Source organism: Macaca fascicularis, chromosome 9 (genome assembly GCF_037993035.2).
Source record: "Macaca fascicularis isolate 582-1 chromosome 9, T2T-MFA8v1.1".
Taxonomy (NCBI): Eukaryota; Metazoa; Chordata; class Mammalia; order Primates; family Cercopithecidae; genus Macaca; species Macaca fascicularis.
The window spans coordinates 68,502,871-68,520,637 of record NC_088383.1 but is presented as its reverse complement, the minus strand read 5'-3'; the positions used below and the strand labels follow the sequence as shown (position 1 = coordinate 68,520,637).

At 45.8% G+C, this 17,767-nt stretch overlaps 1 pseudogene; it reads left to right on the top strand.

The window, feature by feature from the left end:
- The first annotated feature begins 12,255 nt into the window (after window positions 1-12,255).
- Window positions 12,256-13,546, top strand: LOC123575477 (histone H2A.Z pseudogene; annotated as a pseudogene).
- Window positions 13,547-17,767: the final 4,221 nt, after the last annotated feature.

Genomic DNA, 17,767 nt, shown 5'->3' with positions numbered 1-17,767 from the left:
CTCAGGTGATCCACTGACCTCGGCCTCCCAAAGTGCTGGGATTACAGGCATGAGCCACCGTGCCCGGCAAAACCTGAATTTTTAACTAGCACCCTAGGTGAATTTTATCGGGACAGCGAACCAGGACTCTCTGAAATCCCTTTCCCGGGATAGTCAACTAGGCTTTCGATTTAAACTTGCATTTGAAGCTTGAAGAGACTCACACTGACTTAACCAGGCCCTAACACACACCAGCTGTCTCCATGGTTGTGCCAGGTGGTAAAGAATACAGGGCAGCAGGAAACCAGTCCCGGTTCTCAGGTGGATCTCGCACTTGCACCTCTGTTAGAACCCAAGCCCCGAGGGCACAGGGCCAAATTGCCACAGAGCTCCAGAGGAATCTGTCTCTCCCATCCCCCACCCCAAGACTGAGCTGCTGGAGGAGAGGGGCTAGGTTTTTTCCCTTTTATTGGTTAACTCTCTTCAGTCGCCCCTTTTTCCTGCAGACACCTTGGGGACTTTCAGTAATTGTCAGCTGAATGAATAAATTAATGACAGAGGGAGACAGACGTGTTAACAGCTAACAGTAATTCAAGCAGAATGGAGTAAGTGCTAAATAGTGGTGGAATGAGTCATGAATGCTGACAGGGAAGGAAGAGGGAAAAAGGCATTCATTCTTTCCCCCTCCACTGTCAAAACAGTGTCTTCACTCTTCCTCCCTCCTTCTCTCTTACAGGCACAAGACAGCAGAAAATGTATGTGTATAGTTTCAAAACAGTTCCAAAGCAAACACCCATATAGTCACCCCCATGTGCTGGCCCCCAGGATAAGAAATAGAACCTTACCAGAACCTCAGAAGCCTTTCCTCCTTTCCTGGACCCCTCCATGACATTATTATTCCCTGCCTCTTGCCTTCATCTAACTTCTAATCTGATTCTGAGGGGAATCATTTTCTTACTTTTTTTTTTGACACAGAGTCTCTCACTCTGTCGCCCAGGCTGGAGTGCAATGGCACCATCTCGGCTCCCCGCAACCTCTGCCTCCCGGGTTCAAGGGATTCTCCTGCCTCAGCCTCCCGAGTAGCTGGGATTACAGGCATGTGCCACCACACTCGGCTAATTTTGTATTTTTAGTAGAGATTGGGTTTCTCCATGTTGGTCAGGCTGGTCTTGAACTCTCGACCTCAGGTGATCCACCTGCCTCGGCCTCCCAAAGTGCTGGGATTACAGGAGTGAGCCACCGTGCCTGGCTCATTTTTTTACTTTTCTTAATTTTTTTTTTTTTTTTTTTTTTGAGACAGAGTCTCACTCTGTTGCCCAGGCTGGAGTGCAGTGGCATAATCTCGGCTCACTGCAACCTCCACCTCCTGGGCTCAAGCGATCCTCCTGCTTCAGCCTCCCGAGTAGCTGGGATTACAGGCATCCACCACCACACCCAGCTAATTTTTGTCTTTTTTGTAGAGATGGAGTTTCACCATGTTGGCCAGACTGCCTCTGGTCTCGAACTCCTGACCTCAAGTGATCTGCCTACCTTGGCCTCCCAAAGTGTTGGGATTACAGGCGTTACCACTGCATCTGGCCATTTTCTTACCTTTCTTTATGGTTTGACTGTGAATGTCTATGTCACAAGACAAGACATTGCCTTGTTTTCAATTTATGACCACACGTTTTCTTCTGTGGCTTGCTTCTTTATGCAACATTTTTTGGACTTTTGCCTGGGTCGATGCTTGTGGCTATAGCTATACATTCTCACTGCTGCATGGCTGATTCTATTGTATAAACATACCACAATTTACTTAGCCATTCTTCTGTTGATGGTCATTTGGATTGTGTCCAGTCTTTGGCAATTACTAACAATGCTGCTGTATGTGACTCCTAATGCACACATCTATTTAATACATTTAAGAGGAAGTGCTGGGTCATGGGGTATGTGATTTTCAACTTTCCCAGGTAATGCCTAACAGTTTTCTGAAATGCATCTGCTTCTAGACTATCTCATCTGCAGTTCAACTTACTCAGTAGCACTAGGGTCCTCTCTCCTCACAGGTAACACCAATTGAGCTCTCTTGGTTTCATCAGGGTAAGAGTTTGGGGAAAGGGGAAGAAAAAAACAGTCAGGTGTGGCTGGGTGCGGTAGCTCACGCCTGTAATCCCAGCACTTTGGGAGGCCAAGGCAGGTAGATCACAAGGTCAGGAGATTGAGACCATCCTGGCTAACATGGTGAAACCCCGTCTCTACTAAAATTACAAAAAAATTAGCCAGATGTGGTGGTGGGCACCTGTAGTCCCAGCTACTCAGGAGGTTGAGGCAGGAGAATGGCGTGAACCCAGGAGGCAGAGCTTACAGTGAGCCGAGATCACGCCACTGCACTGCACTCCAGCCTGGGTGACAGAGCGAGACTCCATCTCAAAAAAAAAAAAAAAAGGAAAAAAAAAAAGTCAGGTGTGGTGGCTCACACACTAGCACTTTGGGAGGCTAAGGAAGGAGGATCACTTGAGTCCAGGAATTAGAGGCTGTAGTGAGCTATGATCATACCCCTGTATGCCAGCCTGTGGGCAACAGAGTGAGTCCCTATCTCAAAAAAAAAAAAAAAAAAAAAAAAGAAAAGAAAAGAAAAGAAAAGAAAAATGGTGCATAGACCCCCGATGGGAGTAAGCCCAAGGTTTATTGGCTACCGTGAAAGTCAGTTAAAATTATTTTTTTCTGGCTGGATGCAGTGGCTCATGCCTGTAATCCTGCCTGTAATCCCAAGGTGGGCAGATCACCTGAGGTCAGGAGTTCGAGACAAGCCTGACCAACATTGCAAAATCCTGTCTCTACAAAAATACAAAAATTAGCTAGGTGTGGTGGCAGGCGCCTGTAATCCCAGCTACTAGGGAGACTGAGGCAGGAGAATCACTTGAACCCAGGAGGCGGAGGTTGCAGTGAGCCAAGGTCACACCACTGCACTTCAGCCTGGGTGACAGAGCAAGACTCCATCTCAAAAAAAAAACAAAAACAAACAAACAAAACAAAACCCCAAAACAAAAAAATTTATTTTTTTCTGTGAGTAACAGAAATCCCCAAATAACAGCAAATTAAGCAAAACAGAAATACATTTCTGTCCCACATCAATGAAGGTCTGAAGTCAGCTATCCAGACTGATACAGGGCTCCATGAGGTAGGTTCCATTGCTCTTGTTCCACTGTCTCTGCAAATGGCTTGAGCTGCTTGAGCTCCAGCCATCACGTCTATATCCTAGCCAACAAGAAGGAGAAAGACAAAAAGAATTTTTTGTCCCTTTCCTTTGAATATACTTTCAGAAAGTCATACAGGCACTGCATATATTCCAGTGGCCAGAGCTTAATCTCTCAGAAAGAACGAACTGCAAGTGATACTGGGAAATGTAGTCCTTGTTCTTGGTGGCTGTGTGCCCAGCTAAAAGCTGGGAGTTTCATGATTAAGGAAGGAGGGAGAATGGATTTGCAGGACAACGAACAATCTCTGCTATGGATGTCCTTGCTCAGGAAAGCACTTCTGGGTAGGTCTGCCTAATGCCCTTACTACACACACTTACAGATACACATCTCACAAGTCAAAATGGAGAGTAAAATAGGTATTTAGCAATGTCATGTCTTTATTTTATTTTATTTTTTGAACAGAGTTTTGCTCTTGTTGCCCAGGCTGGAGTGTAATGGCACGATCTCGGCTCATTGCAACCTCTGCTTCCCGGTTCAAGCAATTCTCCTGCTTCAGCCTCCCAAGTAGCTGGAATTACAGGCATGTGTCACCATGCCCAGATAATTTTGTATTACTGGTAGAGACGGGGTTTCACCAGGTTGGCCAGGCTGGTCTCAAACTTCTGACCTCAGGTGATCCACCCGCCTCAGCCTCCCAAAGTGCTAGAATTACAGGCGTGAGCCACCACACCTGGCAATGCCATGTCTTTAAATATTACAAGATATACTCTCTGTTCATCTAGGAAATTATGGTGCCCAAATGGTGAGTAGTAAAGTAAGTTTCAGCTGGGCGCAGTGGCTCATGCCTGTAATCCTAGCACTTTGGGAGGCCGAGGCAGGTGGATCATGAGGTCAGGAGATTGAGACCACCCTGGCCAACATGGTGAAACCCCGTCTTTTAAAATACAAAAAATTAGCTGGGCGTGGTGGCACACACCTATAGTCCCAGCTATTTGGGAGGCTGAGGCAGGGGAATCGCTTGAACCCAGGAGGCAGAGGTTGAAGTGAGCTGAGATCACACCACTGCACTCCAGCCTGGCAACAGAGCAAGACTCCGTCTCAAAAAAAAAAAGAAGATAAAAAAACCCACCATCACCAACAAAACAGTAAGTTTCTTCCCCTCTTGTTGTAGGCTTGTCATCTTCTTCTCTGAGTCCCCTACTTCTCATTTGTTAAGGCTACAGCCTTTCTCCTGGGCCTTTCCTAAGGAACTGGTACTTACATCCCCTTTGATACCTAAACACTGCCCTGAAACCCAGGCGAGATGACCTGGGAACCACATGTCAAGCCCAGTATATATGTAAACTGAACTGTGAGGAAACCCATTTACTTTATTTTAGTTTTTTAATTTTTATTTTATTTTATTTTTTGAGATGGAGTCTCTCTCTGTCACCCAGGCTGGAGTGCAAGGGCACAATCTTGGCTCACTGCAAACTCCACCTCCTGGGTTCAAGCTATTCTGCCTCAGCCTCCTGAGTAACTGAGATTACAGGTGCCCACCATTACACCCGGCTAATGTTTGTATTTTTAGTAGAGATGGGGTTTTACCATGTGGGCCAGGCTGGTCTTGAACTCCTGACCTCAAGCGACCCACCTGCCTAGGTCTCCCAAAGTGCTGAGATTACAGACGTGAGCCACTGTGCTCATGTGGCACATGCATCTAATTCCAGCTACTCGGGAGGCTGAGGCAGGAGAATCACCTGAAGCCTGGAGGCAGAGGTTGCAGCGAGCTGAGATCGGGCCATTGCACTCCAGCCCGGGCAACAAGAGCAAAACTCTGTCTCAAAAAAAAAAAAAAAAAAAAAAAAAGGAATTAAAAGCAGGGTATCATAGAGTTATTTGGACACCCACCTTCATAGCAGGATTGTTCACAAAAGTCAAAAGGTGGAAGCAACCCAAATGTCCGTCGACAGATGAATGGAGCAGCAAAATGTGATCTGTACATGCAGTAAGATATTCAGCCTTAAGAAGAAAGGAAATTCTTACATCCTACAATGGATAAACCTTGAGGACATCATGCTAAGTGGAATATGCCAGTCACAAAAAGACAAATACTATGCGATTCCATTTACTTGTGGTACCTAGAATAGTCCAAGTCCCAGAGAGAGAAAATAGAAGAGGGGCTGCCAGGGGCTGGGAGAGGGGAGAACGGGGAATTGTTGCTTAACAGGCAGGGTACAGAGTCTCAGTTTTGCAAGATGAAAAGAGTTCTGGAAATTGGTTGCACAGCAATGGGAATGTAATTAATACTAGTGAACTGTGCCCTTGAAATGATTAAGATGGTTAATTTCATGTTATGTCTATTTTACCATAATTAAAATAATAATACTTTGTAAACTTCTTTTTTTTTTTTTTTTTGTTTGAGAAGGAGTCTTGCTCTGTCACCCAGGCTATAGTGCAATGGTGGCGTGATCTCAGCTCACTGCAACCTCCGTCTCCCGGGTTCAAGCAATTTTCCTGCCTCAGCCTCCCGAGTAGCTGGGATTACAGGCATCTGTCACTGCGAGTGCTTAATTTTTTTGTATTTTTAGTAGAGATGGGGATTCACCATCTTGGCCACGCTGGTCTCAAGCTCCTAACCTTGTGATCCACCCGTCCCAGCCTCCCAAAGTGCTGGGATTACAGGCGTGAGCCACCACGCCCGACCTAAATTTCTTTTAAAAAGACACCAGGCCGGGCGTGGTGGCTCACGTCTGTAATCCCAGTACTTTGAGAGGCTGAGGCTGATGGATTTTATTATCAAAATAATTAGTTATTTTAGGCAAATACTCTGCTGAATCATATGGCAATTTTTTTTTTGAGACAGAGTCTCACTCTGTCACCCAGGGTGGAGTGAAGTGGTGCCATCTCAGTTCACTGCAACCTCCGCCTCCTGGGTTCAAGCAATTCTGCATCAGCCTCCCGAGTAGCTGGGACTACAGGCACGCACCACCACACTTGGCTAATTTTTGTATTTTTAGTAGAGACGGGGTTTCACTATGTTGGCCAGACTGGTCTTGAACTCCTGACCTCAGGTGATCCACCTGAGCGGTGTGAGCCACTGTGCCCGACCTGGATTATATGGTAATTCTATGTTTTATTTATCTACGAGACAAGGTCTCACTCTGTCACCCAGGCTGTAGTGCAGTGATGTGATCACAGTTCACTGCAACCTTGAACTCCTGGGCTCAAGGTATCCTTCTACCTCTGCCTCCCAAAGTGCTGAGATTACAGGCATGAGCCACCACACTCAGCCTATGTTTATTTATTTATTATTATTATTATCATTATTTTGTTTTTTTTTTGAGACAGGGTCTCGCTCTGTCACCCAGACTGGAGTGCAGTGGTGTGATCAGCGCTCACTGCAGCCTTCACCTGGCTCAAGTGATCCTCCCGCCTCAGTTTCCCAAGTAGCTGGCCCCACAGGTGCACACCACCATGCCCAGCTAATTAAATTTTTTTTTGTAGAGATGGGGGCCTCTCTGTGTTGCCCAAGCTGGTCTTAAACTCCTGATCTCTTGTGATCCTCTTGCTTTGGCCTTCCAAAGGGCTGAGACTATAGGTGTGAGCCACCATGCCTGGTCTACGTTTAATTTTCTGAGGGACTGCCATACTCTTTTCCACAGCAGCTGCATGATTGTATATTTCCACCCATAGTGCACAAGAATTTCAGTTTCTCCATATCCTTGCTAAGGCTTGTTATTTTCTGGTTTTTATTTATGTTTAAAATATTTACTTATTTATTTATTTACTTACTTACTTATTTACAGACACAGAGTCTTGTTCTGTTGCCCAGGCTGGAGTGCAGTGCAGTGGCATGATCATAGCTTACTATAGGATTGGACTCCTGGGCTCAAGGATCCTACTATCTCAGCCTCCCCAGTAGCTGGGACTATAGGCATGTGTGACCATGCCTGGCTAATTTTTAAATTTTGTGTAGAGACAGGGTCTGGCTATGTTGACCAGGCTGGTCTCCAACTCCTGGCCTCAGATGATCCTCCCAGTTTGGTCTCCCAAAGTGCTAAGATTATAGGTGCGAGCCACTGTGCCCAGCCTGTTTTTAAACATATTTTAAATTTTTTCATTGTAACCATCCTTTTTTTTTTTTTTTTTTTTTTGAGACAGGGTGTCATTTTGTCCCATAGGTTGGAGTGCAATGGCACAATCTTGGCTCACTACAGCCTCTACCTCCTGAGTTCAAGCAACCCTCTTGCCTTAGCACCCCCAAGTAGCTGGGACTACAGGTGCATGGCACCACCTGCCTAATTTTAAATATTTTTTTGTAGAAGCAGGGTTTAGCTGTGTTGCCCAGGCTGGTCTTGAACCCCTGAGCTCAAGCGATCCTCCTGCCTTGGCCTCCCAAAGTGCTGGGATTCCAGAAGTGAGCCACCGCACCCAGCCGGATAGTAGCCATCTTAATGGAGTGAGATGGCTTACTTTTAAAAATTATTTCTAAACTGAACCCAGACCCTGGCATATCAGAGGTGGTTACAGAGTGAACGCATCTGACAATCGAGGTAATTTTGTTTTCCAGGGTTTGTTCCATGAATAAACAGTCTCTGAGAGGCTGGTATCTTGTCCAAGTGTCAAGAGCCTGAATTTGAATTGTCTAACTGAAAGGCAGCATATTCTGTATGAAGCAGTGGTCCTGCCTACGGGCTTGCTTTCCCTTGCCAGGCCCCCAAAGCCCACCGCCCTCTGTCCTCGAGGGGAGCGGCTTCTTTCACAGGAGAGGCCGCTCCTGCCGTAGTCACCTCTCTACCTGGTTCCACCCTATGCAAGGCAAACAAACCCAGAAGAAAGAAACCCATTGCCATGCAAAATCCAGTGACCCCAAACCCAACCAGACCACCAGGGATGTTCTGGGAGTCTGGGCTGGGGACAGGAGCACAGCCAGCCCTCCCCTGCAACACCGAGTGCCTGGTGGGGCAGAGCGAGTCACATTTCAGCCTCACTCACAGGCCAGCTTGAAATGCGGCCCAGCCGCCACTGCCTCCTGAGAACTCCTCCGGATGCCTGCAGGCTTATGCGGGGCTGAGTCACTTCCTCACCTTAATTCTCCCCTAATACCTTCCCTTTCTCTACCGCTTTACTCCTGGCACCACTGTCTGGGTGTGGAATGTCTGGGGAAGCTGTGCAGGTGGGTTGGCTGAGCTGTCTGCCCAGATACCACAAACATGGCTGGGGAGAGAGGATGCAGGGGTAAAAGTAAAGCCAGATTTGTCTGCTGGCTCTTAAGCGCGTCCTAATCCCCTCAGTCAGTTTGATCTTCGCAAACATGAGCACAGGTCAATATCTCTAAGCAGGGATCCTGAGGGGCTGGTGGAGGATGGAGGAGAGGATGGATGAAGAGGAACAGGAAGTAGTGGGGACAGTGATGGCTGCTTTGGCTTTTAGAAACTTCCATCCCACGTTACTTTCCCTAGGGAAGCTCCCACCTCCCATCCCTGGGAGAACAGACTGCATCCTGAAAGGTCAAGTTCCAGGTCATGTTAAATATGATGGTTTCCTGGATGAGTCTAAGGAGGCATCATTAATATTTTCAGCCTATTTCCGGAAGTCCTGCTGTTCCTCTTACCTACGTGTATGCTGTCCTTCCCTGGGTACAACTTAACTTTCCTTTTCAGGTTTTGGATGCTTTGTCTTTACATTGCTTTGTGTGTTTGCCTGCCTCAGGCTGTACGTTCGGATATAGAAATTGGGTCAAAGTTTTAATTTTTATTTAAGTTATTCATTTACATAGCTTAAAAAGTCAAAGGGTGGTGCAAGACTTATGAAAAAGAGCCCTCTCCCTTCCCCTTAGCAGAGATAATCACCTTCATTTTTTTTTTTTTTTTTTTCAGGCGGAGTCTCGCTCTGTCACCCAGGCTGGAGTGCAGTGGTGTGATCTCGGCTCACTGCAAGCTCTGCCTCCCACGTTCACGCCATTCTCCTGCCTCAGCCTCCTGAGTAGCTGTGACTACAGGCGCCTGCCACCACGCCCAGCTAATTTTTTTGTATTTTTAGTAGAGATGGGGTTTCACCGTGTTAGCCAGGATGGTCTCGATCTCCTGACCTCGTGATCCACCCGCCTCGGCCTCCCAAAGTGCTGGGATTACAGGCGTGAGCCACCGCGCCCAGCCCATTTTTTTTTCTTTTTTTTGAGACAGGGTGTCGCTCTGTCACCCAGGCTAGGGTGCAGTGACGTGATCTCAGCTCACTGCAACCTCCACCTCCCAGATTCAAGCGATTCTCCTCTTGCCTCAGCCTCCTGAGTAGCTGGGACTATAGGTGTATGCCACCATACCTGGCTAATTTTTGTATTTTTAGTAGAGACGGGGTTTCACCATGTTGGCCAGGCTGGTCTTGAGCTCCGGACTTCAAGTGATCCACCTGCCTTGGCCTCTCAAAGTGCTGGGAATACAGGCATGAGCCAGTACACCTGGCCATCTTCAATTTTTATAGCTCATTCTTTTGGCATTTATCTCCATTTCCCTCAATAATATTATTTTATTACTACATCATACTTTTTTCAGTTTTAGGCACTATTTATTGTCCTCCGTACTCGAACAACTCATGCGCCCTTCCTGGCCTCCATCTTTCCACTATAGTCATACAATAATTTGGTTAGAGCAATAGCCAGTGTTTACATTATTACCACTATGTAAACACTATTACCATGTGATGGACTATGCACAATTTTTTATTTTCCCTGGAGCTAATAATTATCTCCACCCCCACTTCATTTACTTAGTTTCCTATGTATTTAATGCTAAGCTCTTTCAGTTGTTGAAATCTTCCCTCAATACTTTCAGATGATATTCTACCAATTTTATTTTCTTGAAGAAACCTCTCTTAGACATGGCTGGGCACAGTGGCTCACACCTGTAATCCCAGGACTTTGGGAGGACAACATGGGTGGATCGCCTGAGGTCAGGAGTTTGAGACCAGCCTGGCCAGCATGATAAAACCCTGTCTCTACTAAAAATACAAAAAATTAGCCGGGCATGGTGGCAGGTGCCTGTAATCCCGGCTACTCGGGAGGCTGTGGCAGGAGAATTGCTTCAACCCGGGAGGCAGAGGTTGCAGTGAGCCGAGATCACACCATTGTATTCCAGCCTGGGTGACAAGAGCAAAACTCCGTCTCAAAAAAAAGAAAAGAAGAAATCTCTCTTAGACATTTCTGACCTTATCTGGTCTAGGCTGGTTGTCCTACAGGACTGTTGCATTGTTGTCATCTTGCAGTCTCTTTTTACCAACATCCTGGGGGATTCTCTTTGTCTATCACATGTCAGATTCCTGTTTCCCCTTGTCTTTTTCTTGGTTTACTACCTTATTTTGATGAAACACATCCTTCAGGAGCCTCCTGAGTATATAAACATTTTTTACTGAACCTTAAATGACTCAAATGTCTTTTTCTATCTTCAACCTTGATTGATAGTTTGGTTGGGTATAAAATTTTAAGTTGTATGGCTGGTTACCATGGCTCACACCTGTAATCCCAGCACTATGGGAATACGAGGTAGGCAGATCACTTGAGGTCAGGAGTTTGAGACCAGCCTGGCCAACTTGGTGAAACCCTGTCTCTACTAAAAATACAAAAAATTAGTCAGGTCTGGTGGCCAATGCCTATAATCCCAGCTACATGGGAGACTGAGGCAGGAGAATTGCTTGAAGTCAGAAGACAGAGGTTGCAGCAAGCTGAGATTGCACCACTACACTTCAGCCTGGGTGAGAGTGAGACTTTGTCTCAAAAAAAAAAAAAGAATTACGTTGGAGATGATTTTCCTTTGGAAATTTGAAAGCATTGCTTGTCTTCTAACTTCCAGTGCATCTATTGAGACATTCAAGCCATTCTTAATTCCTGACCTGCTCCCCTTTCCCTTCAGAAACTTGCAGGATCTTCTCTTTGTCTTCAGTGTTCTAAATGACAATGATTTGTCTTGATGTTGGTCTCTTTTCATCCATTGGGCAAAGAACATCTTGGGCCCTTTTAAATGGGAAATATATGTCTCCGTTTTTGAAAATTTTCTTTGGGTATTTTTTTTTTTTTTTTTTTTTTTTTGAGATGGAGGCTTGCTCTGTCACCCAGCTAGAGTGCAGTGGCGCAATCTCAGATCACTGGAACCTCCCCCTCCCGAGTTCAAGTGATTCTCCTGCCTCAGCTTCCTGAGTAGCTGGAATTGCAGGCGCCTGTCACCACACCTGGCTAATTTTTTGTATTTTTAGTACAGATGAGGTTTCATATGTTGGCCAGGCTGGTCTCAAACTCCTGACCTCATGATCCACCCGCCTTGGCCTCCCAAAGTGCTGGAATTACAGGTGTGAGCCATCGTGCCCAGCCCGGGTGTTTCTTTGAGCATTTCCTCCACTCCTTCTTCTCTGTTGTTTTTTGTTTATTTATTTGTTTATTTATTTATTTTTCTGGAATTCCTATTATTCAGAAAGTGGAATTCCTGTATTAGGCCTCTAATTTTCTTATCTCTTCTCTCCTATTTTCTGTGACTATGTTTTTGTAAGCTTTCCTCAATTTTATATTCCAATCCTTCTACTGAGTTTTGATTTCTCACATTATATTTTTAAGTTTAAAGAGCTCCTTTTTGTCCTTTGAATGTTCCCCTAAAAAAAAAAAAAAAAAAAAAAAAGTGGCCAGGCATGGTGGCCCATACCTGTAATCCCAGCACTTTGGGAGGCTGAGGTGGAGGACAGAGATCAGGAGTTCAAAACCCGCCTGGCAGCAAAGTGAGACCCAATCTCTACAAAAAAATAAAAAGATTAGTTGAGTGTGATGGCATGTGCCTGTAGTCCCAGCTACGTGGGAGGCTGAAGCAGGAGGGCTGCTTGATTCCAGGAGGTCAAGGCTGCAGTAAGCCATGTTCGCACCACTGTACTCCAGTCTAGGTGACAGAGTGAGACATGGTCTCAAAAACAACCAAAACCCCAACAGTATTGTGTTTTTGTCTCAGGTTTATATATTTGCAAATTGAATGTCTATATACATTATACTCTTGCTGGGCATAGTGGTTTGCACCTTTAGTGCTAGTTCCTGGGGAGGCAGGGGCAGAAAGATCGCTTGAGCCCAGGAGTTCTGGGCTGTAGCATGCTATGCCGATCGGGTATCCGTACTAAGTTTGGCATCAATATGATGACGTCCTGGGAGTGGAGGACCATCAGGTTGCCTAAGGAGGGGTGAACTGGCCCAGATCAGAAAAGGAGCAGGTTGGTAGTTTAAATTGCATTGCACTGAAGAAATAGGTGGTGGGATCTTGCTGGGTGTTTGATTAGCCCTTTCTCTGTCTTGCTTGTTTGAGCTTCAGCAGAATTCGAAACGACTGGCAATAAGGCTGGGAAGGACTCTGGAAAAACCAAGACAAAGGCTCGTAGAGAGCCGACCTGCAGTTCCCAGTGGGACATATTCATCGACAACTGAGATCTAGGACAACCAGTCATGGGCATGTGGGTGCAACTGCCGCAGTGCATAGCATAGCCATCCTAGAGTAACTCACCGCAGAGCTACCTGAACTGGCAGCAAAAGCATCAAAAGACTTCAAGGTAAAGCGTATTACCCCTTGTCACTTGGAACTTGCTGTTTGTGAAGATGAAGAATTCTCTTCATCTTCATCTTCTCTCATCAAGGCTACAATTGCTAGTGGTAGTGTCGTTCCACACACTCACAGATCTCTGATGGGGAAGAAAGGACAACAGTAGACTGTCTAAAGGCTGCCTGGATTCCTTATTATCCCGGGACTCTAAGTACTCTACCAACTGTCCAGCATGGTGATTCCAGTGGACTGTATCTCTGTGAAAAACACAATTTCATCTTTTTTTTTTTGTAGATGGAGTTTTGCTCTTGTTGCCCAGGCTGGAGTGCAATGGCGTGATCTCAGCTCACTGCAACCTCCACCTCCCAGGTTCAAGCGATTCTCCTGGCTCAGCCTCCTAAGTAGCTGGGATTACAGGCGCACACCACCACGCCCGGCCAGCTTTTGTATTTTTAGTAGAGATGGGGTTTCATCATGTTGGCCAGGCTGGCCTCGAACTCCTGACATCAGGTGATCCACCTGCCTTGGCCTCCCAAAGTGCTGGGATTACAGGCGTGGGCCACCGCTCCCAGCCCAAGTTTGTCTTTTTGTAATTGTATCTGAGCAAGCTGGAAGTTTAATTAGCTTTCCAACCGACCAATTTCTGCATTCTGGTCTTAACCATGTTTAAGTGTTACTATGGCTTCAAAGAAGCTATTGATTCCAAAGTAGTGGGTTTTGATAGAGTTTTTTAAAAACTGGATTTTAACAGTGATGCAGAAGTTATAGTAACAAACATTTGGTTTTGTACAGGCATTATTTCCACTCTGGTGCATAAGCTTAATAAAGGTAATATCCCAAACTAAAAAAAAAAAAGAGAGAGAGATGGAGCAGGTCAAAACTCCCATGCTGATCAGTTGATCAGTAGTGGGATTATGCCTATCAATAACCACTGCACTCTCGTCTGGGTAACACAGCAAGACTCTATATCAGAAAGGGGGAAAAATATCCATATAAGTATTATGTCTATTTTTGATAGTATTGTGTTCTTGTTTCAGAAATGCATGATTTGTTTTTTTTTTTTTTTTTTGAGACGGAGTCTTGCTCTGTCACCCAGGCTGGAGTGCAGTTGTACAATCTCTGCTCATTGCAACCTCTGCCTCCTGGGTTCGAGAGATTCTCCTGCCTCAGCCTCCCATGTGCTGGGACAACAGGCACCCGCCACCACGCCCAGCTAATTTTTGTATTTTTAGTAAAGGCGGGGTTTCACCATGTTGGCCAGGCTGGTCTCGAACTCCTGACCTCAAAGGATCCACCCACCTCGGCCTTCCAAAGTGCTGAGATCATAGATGTGAACCACCATGCTCAGCCTGACACATGTTTTTAAGATCTCGCTAAGAAATAATAATGATAGGTTTTTTGTTGTATTTTTAAAAGTTCTCTTTTCCTTGCATAAAATAATTTTCTCCAAGTAGGTTTTTCCATTTATTTTCATCTCTGCCTTTCATGTTAGAGACTTTGGTCAGATGTCTGATGACTGTTGGTTATCTGAGTAGGGGCACTAAAAAGCTGATTGAAAAGTCTGAGCACATGGGGAGAACTTTTTGACTATGAACTTCATTGCAGGGTGATCTGGCTGAGCCATTCATTGTTATGAGTATCTTTAGATCTTTTTTTTTTTTAGGTAGTCAGATTCTCCAAAATACATTCTTCAACTGATCACCTGGAGTCATGAAGCCCCAGGAGCTCAGTGAATGAAGCAGGCCGGGGTTTCACACTACAGCTGTAAATGTTTGCTTAATCCCCTGCTGTAAGTACAGATCCCTCTTACTAGCTGAGTCCAGAGTCCTCTAATCTAGAGACCATGCAATTTACTTTCTTCTGGGAATAAACTTTATTTATTTATTTAGAGATGGAGTCTCGCTCTATCACCTAGGCTGGAGTACAGGGGAATGATCTTGGCTCACTGCAACTTCCACCTCCCAGGTTCAAGAGATTCTTGTGCTTCAGCTCCCTGAGTAGCTGGGACTACAGGCACATGCCACCATACCATGCTAATTTTTGTATTTTTTTAGAGGTGGCTTCTTCGTGTTGGCCAGGTTGGTCTCGAACTCCTGGCCTCCCAAAGTGCTGGGATTACAGGTGTGAGCCACCGTGCCCAGCCATCTCCTGGGAATAAACTTTAGTCTCCCACCAATTTTCTGGATGGCAGGATATGAGGAGGGCATTTGGGGTATATAATTTTTTTTTTTAATTTTCAAACAGTTCTCTTGTTCTTTTTTTTTTGTTTGTTTTTTGTTTTTTGTTTTGTTTTGTTTTTTGAGACGGAGTCTCGCTCTGTCGCCCAGGCTGGAGTGCAGTGGCGCGATCTCGGCTCACTGCAAGCTCCGCCTCCTGGGTTTACGCCATTCTCCTGCCTCAGCCTCCTGAGTAGCTGGGACTACTAATTTTTTGTATTTTTAGTAGAGACGGGGTTTCACCGTGGTCTCGATCTCCTGACCTTGTGATCCGCCCGCCTCGGCCTCCCAAAGTGCTGGGATTACAGGCGTGAGCCACTGCGCCCGGCCTCTCTTGTTCTTAAGCCCCACTTTCACGTCTAATTCTGGTGCCAATTCCTGAGCCTTTTGGAAATTCCACAGAGTAAATCTGGTTGCTTTTAGCTTCTTCTCCTATTCAGTTTAGGACTCAGCTCTCTTGGATCGGCTAAAGTAGTTGCCACTCATTCATTTGTTTTCCAGCCTCCAAGAGGGCATAGTTGTCTCCATTCTCATTGCTAACTCATGGCCCACTCTGTGTGTGTATGATCTTTCTAGGATCTCAAGTGAAAACCTCAGGTCTTCGCCAAAGTCTCTCTACTCTGGCTGGGGCCAAACTCCAACTGTCCCAGCCCTGAAAAGCCTCTGAAACTTCAACTCAGCTATCTAGCTGCAGAGGCTATTCTCTACTCCATCTGCCGGAGTCTTGCCCTGTGTGTGGGAGTTTAGGAGTCAGTGAAGCCTCAAGAAGGAGAATTTTAAAATAATCAACTTCTGGCTGGGCGTGGTGGCCCACACCTATAATGCCAGCACTTTGGAAGACTGAAGCGGGTGGATCACTTGAGGCCAGGAGTTCGAGACCAGCCTGACCAACACGGTGAAAACCCTGTCTCCACAAAAATACAAAAATTAGCTGGGCATATTGGTCTGCTCCTGTAATCCCAGTTATTTGGGAGGTTGAGGCAGGAGAATCACTTGAACCCGGGAGGCAGAGGTTGCAGTGAGTCAATAGCATGCCACTGCACTCCAGCCTGGGCGACAGAGCGAGATTCTGACTCAAAAAAAATAAAATAATCAACTTTGGCTAGGTGTGGGAGCTCATGTTTGTAATCCCAGCACTTTGGGAGGCCGAGGAGGGAGGATCACTTGAGCCCAGGAGTTTGAGACCAGCCTGGGCAACATAGTGAGACTGCATTTCTGTTAAAAAATTAACAAATTAGCGGGGCTTGGTGATGCATACCTGTGGTCCCAGCTACTTGGGATGCAGAGATGGGAGGATTGCATGAGTCTAGGAGGTCGAGGTTGCAGTGAGATGTGATTGCACCACTATTTTCCAGCCTGGGCAATAGAGGGAGACCCCAACTCAGTAAACAAAATAAAATACAATAATTTTATTGATTTAAAATACAGTACGTTGGGATTTAGGATGGGCGATGCTAATCTCATCGTATTTTAGCTTATTATAACTCTCACTGCCTTAGTAAAATTATTAGGAAACAGTCTAGGACAATATTTTTTTAATGTTCATTCACAGTGTTAGTGAGGATGGGTGAGCTTGACAAAGGCATTCTTCAAAAATAAAAACTAGCCAGGTGTGGTGGCTCACACCTATTATCTCAGCACTTTGGGAGGCTGAGGTGGGAGGATCACTTGAGCCCAGGAATTTGAGGCCAATCTGGGCAACATTGGGAGGCCCCATAGCCGGGCATGGTGGTGTGCACCTGTAGTCCCAGCTCCTTGGAAGGTTGAGGTGGGAGGATCACTTGAGCCCCAGGGGACAAGGCTGCAGTGAGCTGTGATCACTCCACTGTGCTCCAGCCTGGGTGACAGAGCGAGACCCTGTTTCAAAATAAATAAATACAAAATGCAATTAATATATTGATATACTTACAATAAAACTCACTCATTTTAGGAGCACAGTTTAATGGCTTTTGATGACTGTAAACACATGTGTAACCATTACCACAATCAAAATATAGAATATTTTTATCCCTCAAAAACTTCCTTGTGTCCTCAAGAATTTTTAAGCAGAATTTTTGGGTTTCTGCTCTGTGTCTCCTTCCTCTCCCCGAAATCCCCATTGCCTCCGCAGCCTTGCACTCCCATCTGTTTTCCCCAACTAGTAACACTGCTAGTCTCTCCTTGGACACTGTTTCCCGTCGTCAAGAAAATGTCTTCAGCGTGAAAGCAGGGGTGGACTCTCTTAGTGACCATATCCCTGTACCGGTTGATGTAGCATATCTGCAAAGAGTTGTTTACTATATTTTGTCCGGGCTTTATATTCATTCACAGCAGAGGCCAGGGAAAGATAAATATGATACCCGCTACTCCGTCAGCCACCTCCATCAGACCTAGAACCAGAGGCTTTAAAATACTTCTTTTTTTTTTTTTTTTTTTAAATTGAGACAGGGTCTCACTCTGTTGCCCAGGCTGGAGTGCAGTGGCTAGATCTCGGCTCACTGCAAGCTCTGCCTCCTGTGTTCATGCCATTCTCCTGCCTCAGCCTCCCAAGTAGCTGGGACTATAGGTGCCTGCCACCATGCCCAGCTAATTCTTTTGTATTTTTAGTAGAGACAGGGTTCCACCATGTTAGCCAGGACGGTCTCGATCTCCTGACCTCGTGATCCGCCTGCCTTGGCCTCCTAAAGTGCTGGGATTACAGGTGTGAGCCACCGCGCCCAGCCTTTTTTTTTTTTTTTTTTGAAAGGGAGTTTTGCTCTGTCGATCACACTGGAATGCAGTGGTGCAATCTTGACTCACTGAAACTGCCACCTCCCAGGTTCAAGCTATCCTCCTGCCTCAGCCTCCCGAGTAGCTAGGACTATAGGTGTATGCC